The sequence below is a fragment of the Mastigoproctus giganteus genome, chromosome 3, assembly GCF_048544385.1.
Source record: "Mastigoproctus giganteus isolate SK-2022 chromosome 3, ASM4854438v1, whole genome shotgun sequence".
Taxonomy (NCBI): Eukaryota; Metazoa; Arthropoda; class Arachnida; order Uropygi; family Thelyphonidae; genus Mastigoproctus; species Mastigoproctus giganteus.
The window spans coordinates 83884683-83898232 of record NC_143577.1 but is presented as its reverse complement, the minus strand read 5'-3'; the positions used below and the strand labels follow the sequence as shown (position 1 = coordinate 83898232).

The 13550-nt window shown below is 34.1% G+C and overlaps 1 protein-coding gene across 1 annotated transcript in view; it reads right to left on the bottom strand.

The window, feature by feature from the left end:
* The window catches only part of LOC150088120 (uncharacterized), a 1786788-nt gene that overhangs the window by 863372 nt on the left and 909866 nt on the right, over positions 1-13550 (bottom strand). The window lies entirely within an intron of this gene.

Here is a 13550-nt window from a genome sequence, read left to right as displayed (position 1 = left end):
GGTTTGCTTACTTCCTTTGCAGCCTCCTTTAATATAACTGGATAGATCCCATCCACCCCCCCCCAGGTGCCTTTCTTATGTTTAACTTCAACAATTTCTCCTCCACTCTGCTCCCGGTTATTAAAAAATCATTTAACTCCCTGTTAGAATTTGATAAACATCTGGCCTTCTCCTCTTTGAATAACTGCTCATGTGTGAATGTAGATGCAAAACACTCATTTAGTTTGGCAGCTATCTGAGAATAATCATCTACAGTCAACCCATTGATATCAAGTGGCCCAATCTGATTCATCCCCTTCCTTTTAGAGTTTATATAAGTAAAAAGTCTTTGCTGTTTTTCTTTGCATTCTTTGCCAAAGCTTTCTCATAATCTCCCTTCGCTTGCCTAACCTCCTTTGTGACTTGATTACCGACTAGCTTATATCTACCACAGACTTCTATGCCGCCTGATAATTTATATGGATCCCATGCATTTTTCTTCTCTGCCACGAGTCTCATTAGTTCATCTGACATCCATTTGGGCCTAAACCTAGGACAGTATTTCTTTAGTTGGCATGAAAAGCCTAGTAGCCTCCAAGATTAATTCCTTGAATGCTTCCCATTTAGAATTTCCTGTTGGTAATATCATCAGTTGGTCCCACTGTATAGAATTTAAAAACTGTCTGAGACCGATGTAGTCACCTTTACGAAAGCAAAAACCCTTCCTTTTATCCCTGATGGTAGTTACATTTTTAAGTAAATCCCATATGAGTACACTGTTATCACTGCCATCTAGTGGTTCTTTTTTCTATAAATTCTTAATGCATGAATAATCACTGCTGATAATCAGGTCAAGAGTGTTACTTCCTCTTGTTGTCTCTCTAACATGCTTCTATAGAAAACAATCATTCAATAAATCCACAAAAGCCTTGCTAGTGTGCAAGTGACCAACCGACAATTTCCAGTCAATATCTGAGATGTTAAAATCCTCCATTATAAGACAATCTGATTTACTGTCCCACTCTATTTCTCTGTATAACTGTTTATTGTACGCATCAGAGTCATTAGGCCTATAACAAACTCGTAACCTAATTTTTGCTTTCCTGGTGCTTATGTCACATCAAACTGACTCAACATTGCACTTCCTTAGATTTTGCATTTCTTAACTAACAGCATAATTTGTCCTCCCTTCCTATCCTTTCTGTACACATTGTACTCCCCAAATTCAAATTCTGCATTCCTTATACCTGTGTGACACCATGTCTCTGATATCCCAACATTATCTGCCTTTGATGTCTTGACCAGCACTTCAAATTCATCAAATCTATTTACCATACTCCTAGCATTGGTGTGCATACAAAAAAAAAAAAAAAAATTAATAATGTAATCAAGAGGAGTTTTAATTTTATATTTTATAAATGTACATACTGTAATATATGCCTGCTATATATTTGTTAATACAAGCAAATTTCATCAGTCCCTTTGATCTCATAACACATTTCAGTATATTTATTTTGGTAAGCATCATACAAAGAATTTATTAAATAACAAAATAAGAATTGAATGTGGTTTAACCATTTCATCACTCAACTTCTGTAACAGCATTTATGGTGGTACTGTGTAAATCAAAAATGATCAAAATCTATAGACAATAGAACTGTATAAGTTTGCCCTATAGTGCACGAAGCTACAGGTTTTTGCTACACTAGTCAAAAATAAATAAGATAAACAGCTAAATAAAAATAAAAAAATAAAAGAATAAAAAATATGCGAAAAAAATAAAAAGAAAAAAAAAAGAAAGAGAAAATAAACAACCAACACGTTTTCCTCCTGAAACAAGTAACTATCCAGCTGACTTTTGAATTTCCCAAAGCATATTAACCTCAACTACTGATGGAGGGACCTTGTTCTAGTAATTACAATTCACTGACGAAAAGAAAACTTCAAACTCTTTCTGATGTAATTTGAAGCTCTAGTTCTTGAATCATTTATAATGGTAAAAATATCACCTAATTCATTTTACTTTCTTTTCCCAGAGCCATATAGACTTAGTTAAGTTCTCTCTAAGGTGTGGCTTCCATACTTGGATATATTATTCCAAGTGGAGGCTTACAACTGCCTAGTACAGTGGGATTATGACCTCCCTATCCTTACAAACAAATGCTGGATAAACGATCAATCGGACCACAGGCTTTCCTTACCACCTGTCTACACTGCTCAGAGAACTTCACATGCAACTATTTCATACCTCCCAATTCCTTTCTTCTTCTATTGTTTTTAATTTGACCCCACCATATGTGCAAGTAATTTTGGAGTTGTTGTTTAAGTCTAAGCACTTCCATTTTCCTGACCATCCTTGAAGCCTATAATTTTATCCTGAAGAAGTACAGCTTGGTGCCGATCATTAAACACTCTCCAATCATTACATCATCTGCAAATTTTGACATCATGCCTGCAGGTTATCCAAAACAACATATAATCATTTTTGTTTAATATGATCATTTTTGTTTAATATGATCATTTTCATTTAATATAATCATTTTTTTCATATAATCGATTACAACATGAAATGGGAGCACATGAATGGCAGAAAATTACAGTAACTTGCATTTATTATTTACATATTATAACTTTACTTGTTTTATACAGCTTTAAAATAATTGGCAATGTTTTGCTGCTTGAAAGATGTCAGTCATTTTTTTCTGCTGCATGATTCAGTACTTTCATCAAACACATAAATCAGTTCTTGGTCAATTCTTATTGTAACTCAACTCATCTAGTGGTGATATCAAGGGCATTAAATACTTCATGCGCTGATGATTTCCACGGTGTGTGTATTCATCATGTTTCCCCCTCTTCAATTTCAATTACTCTGTAATTTGAATTAGCAGTTGTTCATGAAACTATTTCCTCAAATATCAAAAAATGATATCTGGACTGTTATGAAAATAGCCACCAACTAACTTGCATTTCATGCATTATCTTCAGTTTTGCACATGCAGCTAAAGCAATCAAATTTATTACAGATTACATTGAACTGAACAGAGAAAATCTCTTGTTTATGGAAATTTAAATCAATGGACTAGGCAGGTAAAAACTAAGGAAACTAAGAGCAAGAACAGGTGCATATACGCCAATGCTAGGAGTATAGTAAATAAATTTGATGAATTTGAAGTTCTGGTCAAGACATCAAAGGCAGATATTAATGGGATATCAGAGATGTGGAGTCACACAGATATAAGAAATGTAGAATTGGAATTTAGAGAGTACAATGGGTACAGGAAGGGCAGACAGGTAGAAGGGAAGGAAGAATGATGCTGTTAGTTAAGAAACACAAAATCTAAGGAAGTACATCAAGCTGACATGGGGGGCCAGTGCAGTGTTGAGTCGGTTTGGCGTGACATAAGCTGGGAAAATCAAGTGGAGAAGTAGTGTGTTATAGGCCTAATTACTGTAACGAGTACAACGAACAACTGTACAGAGAAATACAGTGGGCCAGTCAATCAGAATGTCTTATAATGGGGATTTTAACTTCTCAGATATTGATTGGAACTTGTGTCGGTCATTCGCATACTAACAAAACTTTTGTGGATTTATTGGATGACTGTTTTCTACAGCAGCATGTTAGAGAGGCAACCAGAGAGAGTAATACTCTTGATCTGGTTATCAGCAGTGATCATTCGTGTATTAAGAATTTGCAGATAAAGGAACCACTAGGTGACAGTGATCACAGTGTACTGATGCTGGAATTACTCAAAGATGTAACTATTGTCAGAGGTAAAGGGAATGGTTTTTGCTTTCATAAAGGTGACTACAGTGGTCTCAGACAGTTTTTAAATTCTATACAGTGGGACCAACTGATGATGTTACCAACAGAAGATTTTATTAATTATAGAATGTACTAGGCTTTTCATACCAACTAAGAAATACCGTGGCGCCTCTGTAGCCAGGTGGGAAGGAGCAGCAGTGCGTAGCACACGCTTCTTGATTAGACCGGGATTTGAGCCTGTCACCACCACATACGGAGGATGCGGAAAGGTCAGGGAATGACCACCGCATATCCCGGAGCAATATGGCCTTAGTTGCTAATGCTCCTAAAAACCAAATAACAAACAAACAAAACAAACAACAACAAGAAATACTGTTCAAGGTTTAAGCCTAAATAGATGTTAGATAAACTAATGAGGCTCATGGCAGAGAAAAAAAGTGCATGGAATGCATAAAAATTAACACACAGAAGCCTATGGTAGATATAAACTAGTCTGTAATCAAGTCACAAATGAGGTCAGGCAAGCAAAGGCAGATTACGAGAAATCTTTGGCAAAAGATACCAAGAGGAACAGCAAAGACATTTTTACTCATGTAAACTCTAGAAGGAAGGGAATGAATCAGATTGGTCCACTTGATATCGATGGTCCGACTGTTGATGATCCTTTTTAAAAAGTTAAAGAACAAGGTGTATCAAACAAACTAAGAAGTTTCGTGTGTCTGTGAAAAAAAAAAAGGCAAGTAAGCTAACTAGATGCATAAACACATTTCTCTATAAAAAAAGATATCTAAAAATTGATGCCTGCATACAACTAGTTTGGCAGCAATTTATGTAACAAAGACTTTTTAGCCTTTTTTTGTAAAGTGAAATAATTTTTTTTTTTTATATTTATGAAATCTGAAACACAAAAGATATTAAAACTTATATAATACTTATTACCACATATGGATTGAAGGTTTAGAAGATAAAATAAAGCACTTGCTAACATTAGACTTGAATTTCTGTAGATTGCAATTTTCAGGAAATATGTGTGAAGGGAGGTTGTTCCAGAAAATGGAAGTTGAAGGAACAAATGAGGAGGAAGGAGAGAGAGAGAGAGAGAGAGAGAGAGGTGTTGTTGTTATTATTTGGTTTAATGACACAAGGGCTACTAAGGCCAAATTGTCTGTTCATCATTGAGAGAGAGAGTTGTTGTTGTTATTTGGTTTTTAGGAGCATTAGCAACTAAGGCCATATTGCTCCGGGGATATGCGATGGTCATTCCCTGACCTTTCCGCATCCTCTGTATTTGGTGGTCACGGGCTCGAACCTCGGTCTAATCAAGAAGCGTGTGCTGTGCACTGCTGCTCCTGCCTACCTGGCTACGGAGGCACCGAGAGAGAGGAGGAATTATAGAAGCTGATTCAGAAGAATAGCCCATGAAAGTAGCTATAGAAAAGGCACACTGCAGAAACAGAACATCTACGAGACAGAGAGTGGAAAGACCTTGTAAGAGATGGGTTATTAATTAATCTAACATGCCCTCTTTTGAATGGAGTCCAGAAGCCTAAGAGAGGTTATATTATGAATGGCTACTACAGGGTTCGGTACTGGGACCGCTACTGCTTTTAGAGCCATTAGCACATATGCATAAGTGCCTATTGTCTTCACCATATATATGTGTGTCTGTTGTTCATCTGTCTGCATGTAACAACCCAACTCAACTATAAGTGCACAGATTTTCAACAAATTTTATATTTAGTTCATACAGAAAGGTTTGTCAATCCTTCCCAAATTTAATTAGAATCAGGTAAATAGAAATCTGGCAATTATTATTTCTTTTTTCCATACAATTTGTATGTAAGAAAGAAATTCACAGATTAAATGTAATTTTAATGCAGTATTGTTAGCTTTAGACAGTCTCTGCACACTTTGTGTGTATTTTTATATAAGACTTGCAAATGTATCATCACTTGCGAGCAGATATACATAGAGAGGAAAGAGACCTAAAAGTATATGGCAGAACAGCAATAAATATTATACATTCTTAATTAAACTGAATGGCCAAGTTCCAATAATGTAAAACTATAGAGTTTTATTAAATATTCAATGAAGTAATAATATTAGTAATTAACTGATAAAAAGATAAATATATTTACTTTTCGCTTCAGTTACACTTCACAGAAAAATAATTAAGTTAATCTTAAGTTAAATTTCACAGGAAAAAAAAAAAAATAGAATGCTCTTGAACTGTAATGTGTTGCATACATTTCCCAACTTGTAATCTAAGTTTGATCAATCATAGTCTCTCCTGCCCCTTCCCCCCATCTACAGAAATCTATTCACATAAATGAAAGTATACACAGTGCAGAAATTGGAAAATCAGACTAGTGCTAGAAAAAATAATGATTCCACGTATGAGTAAAATAACCATTTAATTCAAAGTAACTTCCTCCTGCATCCACACACTGCATGCAGCGATCATGAAATGATTGGAATAACTGGTGAAAGGCCATGACCGGTACACTGTTAAATTTTCTCATCTCAGCTCTTTGAATGGTGATGACATCATGAAAATAATAGCCTTTCAGTGGTGGCTTGAGCTTTGGGAAAAAAAAAAATCGCACAGGACTAAGTCTGGTGAATACGGTGGGTGTGACAGTACACACTTTTTTTTTTTTTCTTGCTAGCCAAAAACTCCCAAACAATGAGAGCCTTGTGACTTGATGTACTATCATGCAAGAGGAACCAACTGCTGTATTCTCCACACTGAGGCCGCACACAACAGATTCTCTGCAACAAACATTTCAGCTGACCGGGCTAGCCGGGTGGGTAAAGTACCTGCCTAGCAACCAAAAGGTTGCAGGTTCGAATCCAGCCTCGGGCTTGGATCAAAGTACTGCAAAAACCTTGGGAGGTGCATTATGGCCACAGAAGCCGATGCGCCAACAACAACAAAAAAAAAAAAAAAAAAAAAACATTTCACAATGTCCAGATAGTAGGTGGCAGTAACACCATGGCCATTGGAAAGCTCTGTAGCCAGGTGGGCAGGAGCAGCAGTGCATAGCACACGCCTCTTAATTAGACCGGGGTTCGAGCCTGTGCCTACCAAATACAGAGGATGCGGAAAGGTCAGGGAATGACAACCGCATACCCCCCCCCCCCGGAGCAATATGGCCTTAGCTGCTAATGCTCCTAAAAAACAAACAAACAGCCATTGGCAAGAATTCTTTGTGCACAATTTTCTTGCGATTATAGAAAGTGATGAGCATAGTTTTGATTTTTGACCTTTCTTGACAAACTTTTTTGGCTTTGGGAGAGCTTGCTGACTTTCACTCTGTGCTTTGCCACTTCACTGTGGAGTCACACTGAAAACACCACAACTCATTACCTGTAATGATTCAATTCAGGAAGTTGGGTTTTCTTTCAGCAGCCTCAATGAGTTCTCTGCAGAATTCAACTCATGCCTGTTATTGACCACTTTTTAACAAACACGAAACGATTATTTTTCAAATGGTATTATTTGTCGAATGGTTTCCTTATTAATACACATACCTTCTGAAATTATTCAGAGCAAATGAACATTGATAATGATTTCCCACACCTTTTCAATCACTCTGGCATTCAAACTGTTTTTGCTGGGCCTGGATGTTCATCTTATTCCATGGGCAAAATGTTTATGCCACTCGAACACAAGTGCACGAGACAAACAATTCTCTCCATACACTTGCTTCATTGTTTGAAATGTTTCTATGGCACTTTTGCCCAGTCAAACAAAACTTGATGTTTGCTCTTTGTTTCAATGTCCCTCTACAAAACAGACACGGGAGAGATATGCAGTTCAGCTCATGCTATATTCTAAAATGGTATCAATTTCTGATAACCTTGCCTGCGGTGCTCGAGGAACAATCACTCTTTCATTTCATGCTTACTTCTAGTAGATGGCAGCACCAGCACTTGTCTCATAACACCGGTCTCATTTTCCAGTTGCCACACTGTGTATTTTGTGTATTACTCATGAACAAAAAATTGGATGGATCAAAGCCAAATTTTTAACTTATATTGTGTTGGTCCTTGGGAAAATTTCAAGTACAGTTACAATTTCATAGCCCTCATTCTCCCCAACACACAAAAATCAGCATAAATGGGTGTTCAACAAGATTGATCAACAAAAAAAATGCAAATCACTACCCAAGTTTCAACATATTCAACATAACTTAGTTCAATTCCAACAGAATCTCTGATTCATTTCAAAATTTCAATGCTTACTTAGAATATTTAATAAATCTTTATAAGAAATTTTCATGTCAATGGGTTGACTTATTTTGTTATAAATCATGAATCAATACTATTTGATAATCTGTTATTTGTTAATTTTTAAATTTTCTAGAATATACAAATCAAAAATAAAATGTTATTTCTTGAAAACTTTTTTTTTTTGTGATCATTATTTCTTACATTAATTGTTTATTGACCAGAGCAAATAACTACTATTTAATATTTGGCAAATAGTAGCAATAACTACTATTTAATATTTGGTAAGATTTTAGTAATATTTTGTTTCAATTATGAATTATATTATTGAACCCTCACTTATTTAATAGAAACTAGGAATGAAAGTGGATGAGATGATAAAGACAAAATTATATGTATAAAACATTCTAAGTTAATAAGCTAAAGAGGATCATAAATGCATGCCTTGCACAGACATTTAGATCTGGTAAACAAAATTGCCATTATAAAGAAATGTAAAAATTTTGAAACTTCTCCAAATATTTAAAACAAAAAATTTAACTGTGAACCAGAATCTCAGTTTTAAAATATGCATTCAGAAAATATGGTTGGCAGCAATTACTTCTCACTTACTGCTTTAGGCAGCATATTCATTGAGAAATAAGTTTATAAGAGAATCTATTTACACCAAAAGATATAATTTACTGCAGAATGAAAATGAAGTTACTGATTCATCAACAGAAAGATATTATAATGTCACAAACTGCTGAAATGATTAAAACAAAAACTCAAGAAAATTATATATTTAGTTTCACAATGGATGGATGGATGGATATGTATGCATAATGAACGTAATTGTAGTATCAATTTCCTTTGACAAATGAACAGTATGAAAATTTAGAACTAGTTAATATATGAAATCAGAGGAAAATTCCTAACTGAATCAGTAGTGGCACTCGTACAACAATAAATGGAAGAATTTTGCAAGATATATTTTGGCAATAATCCTAAACACTGCTATTGCAATTCCAAAGACTGGAAGATTATTTGGTACAATTTATCACTTATTTTAAAGTAATGGAATGCATTTAGCAATAACAAAGTGTTACATAATACACAAAAGAACTATGAGAGGTATAGCAAATAGTATGATGAAAATGGATACTTTTCAGAACCTGAGTATAATAATATTTTTCACTTTGGAGATAATGAAGAACTCAAACATTTAGTCTAATATTAACAATGAGATCAGATGCACCAAGTGCAACTTGCAAGTTCATCAATTATTTAAAAAATAACCAGAAAAAAATCCAGTTTTACAAAATTATGATAATTTACATCATTAAAAAAAAAGACAATCTTATTCTTAAATAAAAGTAAGTTAATCAGGTTAATCAAATTATTTAAAACAGCATCAGAAAAAAATTTAATTTTATGAAATTATGTTAATTTACATCATTAAAAAAATGCAATCTTATTCTCAAATAAAAGTAAGTAACCAGGAACCCACATTTAACAGAATTTAAAAAAAAAAAAAAAAAAAAAATGGCATCAAAAACTTTATCAGATTTGAACCGTTTACATTAGTGGGATGAAAACTATGTATCTATTAGCAGAGTAGTGGTCAATGCAGGAATTCAGTAGAACATCCATTTGAGTTGCCCATGATTCAAATCCATGTGAACAGAGAATTTGGTTAATGATAATATTCTTGTCACGTGACTAGTTTGTAAACTTTTTAGATTTGTGGTCCTTTAATTATTAAAGAGTTATTTGACATCTTGAAGCCAACTGGACTTACAGTGAAGCACAGCTGTTAAGATCTTGCTAATTAGTCAAGAAGTTGTTCACTTTTACTCAAAACTTTCAATAAAATTAACTCTAATTAAGTTGTTGTTGTTGTTGTTGTTGTTGTTGTTGTTGTTTGGTTTTCAGGAGCATTAGCAACTAAGGCCATATTGCTCCGGGATATGCGGTGGTCATTCCCTGACCTTTCCGCATCCTCCGTATTTGGTGGTGATGGGCTCGAACCCCGGTCTAATCAAGAAGCGTGTGCTATGCACTGCTGCTCCTTCCCACCTGGCTACGGAGGCGCTCTAATTAAGTAATACATTATGTAAAGAACTGAGGCTTTCTCTGAGAGAAATATATATATATATATATATATATATATATATAAAAATTGGTGCCACTGATAAAATATTCAGACAACCTAGTGTACATTTCACAAAATTCATACTGACTTTTTCAAAATGAAATCATAAAACATGGGAAACAGATTATGAAGAAAATGTTCATAAAGTAACATTAATAACAAAATGATAAAAAAAAACAGACTGAATATCATGTTTGTCCATCAATGGATCAATATCAATGCATTAATCCAGACAATTCAGTTTCACTAGAAGAACAGCTGCAAATCAGAATCTCAGTATTCCTAAAATGTGAACCTTTTAATGATTAAATGCACTAAAAACAATAAAACCAGCACAATGAGAATGAGGAGTGTTTTTCTTAATACTACTAATTTTGATACCATAAAATAAAGAATCAATTAACCAACAAATCCGTTATTTCAAAACGTTATTGTGAAACATTAATCACATTTAATGAGTTACAATGATGTCATAATACCTTTTTTTCTATACTTTTTTTAACATCTCACACAGCACAACTTTTGACTTTCGAAAAGATGGAGATCAGTATTTGTAAGCAGGAAGAATTTAAGAGGTTTTTGAGCAAAAGCAGCAGAAAAACAGGTTTTTTGAATAAAAAAAAGAGGCAGATGTACTTCCAAAAGGAAAAAGAGAGAGGAGGAAAACAGGAGACTTTTCAGAAAAAGGAGATTTCGTAAAGTTTGCCCTGTACTAGAAATTAAATTTCACTGAAAAATACAATTCTGTATTAAAATACAGTCATAGAATTGTTTACCAGTAACAATATGCTTTTAAACCATAGCTTACCCAACATATTTCTCTGTGGATTTTTCTTTATATATTCTATTAGATATCAATTTAGTTTGATTACATCAAGGAAGATACTATTGCAGACTTTGTTTTCTTCAGAAAAGTTGAGTTAAGATTTTGGTCACAGCAATGTCCCTTGTGTCTAGACAACTGTCAGAAGCATTCCAAAGTTTCACCAGAAAGAGATCTGAAATCAGTTTTAGTTCTTCTAACCTGGCTAAATGCTCTCTCGCACTCAATAATATAATGAGGAATTGTTAAATGCCAAGAACAACTTGGGACAATTTGTTAAATTTTAATATTTCTTGTTCACTCATCTGTTTCTCAGCTAAGTTCGCTGTATAAGTTCTTTTTTCTTGCATGATAGCATTGGGTAGATTCTCATACTGAAACTGATAAAACTTATTGCAGCAAAACATCTACTGCTTGATCTATTTCTTTATCTTTAATGACATTAAGAAGTACTATAAACTAGTTCATAAAAAGTTCCAAATTTAAAAATGATACACTGCAATGAAATGTGGGCAACCTCAGCGTTTATAAGAACCTCTATTTTCAATTGTAACTTGTACATTGTGCAGTCTCAGTCATAAAGTACTTTATCACTAAGCAAAATAACAGAATCTTCTCTTCTTGTTTTAGACTTTCCACAACCATGGCTGTACAAATGCCACAGAATAAGTCAGAATCATCCTTCTGGTTTAATCTGCTATATAATAATCAATTTCCAAAACAGAAGTGGAAGACTGGAAAACTGTTGGTAAAATTTTCACTTAACATTCTTCAACATATCTAGGAGAAATGGCCACAGTACATGGATGAAAAGTACACTGGATTGAGGGGCTCTCTTCGAATTTTAAATCATTGGTATAACATTAAAAATAAACAAGCAAATTGCTTTATTTGAGGCAAAAGGAGAGAAACATGAACAAAATTTCTACATGAGTGTGGCTAACACATCCAGGAGTATCAGTTTGCTGCCTGTTTAGGATTGCGTTCACAAGGGGTTTGCAATTCAGAAGTTTTTCTTGAGTTTACCAATTCTAATTCTTTAAAAACTCTTGGATCATCAGTTGGATTTGAACATGAGTCAGCATCACTCACTAGTGTTGTACTTTTCAACTTGGTAACTCTGAAAAGTGCTCATATTATTTTTCTCGCAACTTCTAACATCTTCTTTAAACAGAGCTGTCAAAGTTTGCCACTCTTAGTTATATATTTATTCAAAGAAAGTGAATGTATACACACATGCTTCAAGATCTTTTTTATTTTTTATTTGTGGCATGCATCAGTTCAAATTATTAAATCTTCTTTCCTTCTAGCATTTCTTTTTAGAAAAATGCTAGAAGGAAATGCAGTAAATGCTCAACAAATATTGATCCACTTTCAGAGGAAGGCATGCAGAGACCTTTTCAACCACAAATTATAACATAACGAGGTCAGACTATTACCAATAAGTGCCCAATCTCCTTTTATACTCTTGTTACTCCAGTTTTTAGAATAACCATAATGGACACATTATCAATACTAAGTGTCAGAGAGTTTGTAAAGGAACCCCACATGCTTTTCAGTTGCTCAGAGTTATACTCCAATGTTGTTCTCTGTACAGCCAATGGTGGCACTGAGAGCAAGCTGCTTTCAAGTTGAAGTTGTTTTTTTTTAAAATCAGATTTATTATTGCTATCTGTGGCAATCAAAAAAATGGCCCAATTTTCAGAACCATTACTACCTCATTTTTCAATAGCCATGCTATTTCACTAACAATGCCTGCTGTTTTTGTTTTTCCACAACCACGTTTTTGGCATTTCACTATCTGGAAACATTTCTGATCAGTGCAGGTCCACTGATCAGAAATATATTCAGTGCAAATGATACCTTTTTCAGAATTTACAATTCATGTGATATCTTGTATATGTATCTTCTAAAATTTTATCTTTACATTTCATTGACATCTTACTGCAAGACATTGTCAATTAGCTTTGCACAATACAAGTACTATGAATTGCTACACGTAAACAGAGAAAAATTATATTATCATGTATTTCTATTTTTCAATTGTCCATCAGGTGTGCTGTGGCCAATTTGTTAAATTGGCCACAGCACACCTGATGGCCAATTTGTTATTCAAAATAAGAAGAAATTTGAAAAATCAAAAGAAAATCCAATTTTAATGTAGTTTTATTATTTTATGTGAAAAGTATAAGATGGAGAAAATCTGAGTTTCTGCAGAAAAACAGGGAAACTCTTTGTCACCAACAATATTATGATGGTGGAATGGAGAAGGTTCAAATCAAACAAAAAAAGACTGATTCTCCATCATATGGCAGCAATGGTACAGTAAATAAAATGAAAATGGAAAGACTGAAAAATCAGGAATTATTCCTGGGCTTCCCAAGAAATTTCAAAAAAGCATTCCCATTTCATGAGGAAAAAAAAAAAACCTGGTTAATAATGAAAAAGACTGGTTAAGTTTTCATTTTTTTTTTTTGGCACACTAGCAAACAAATGCTATTGTGTGCCAAGAAAACTGAAAAAGACCTAGGGGTAATTGTACAATTCAGCATTTTCTCTGAGTAGGTAAAGAGCTCATGAGATTCTGTCAATATAGGAACTTTGACAATATT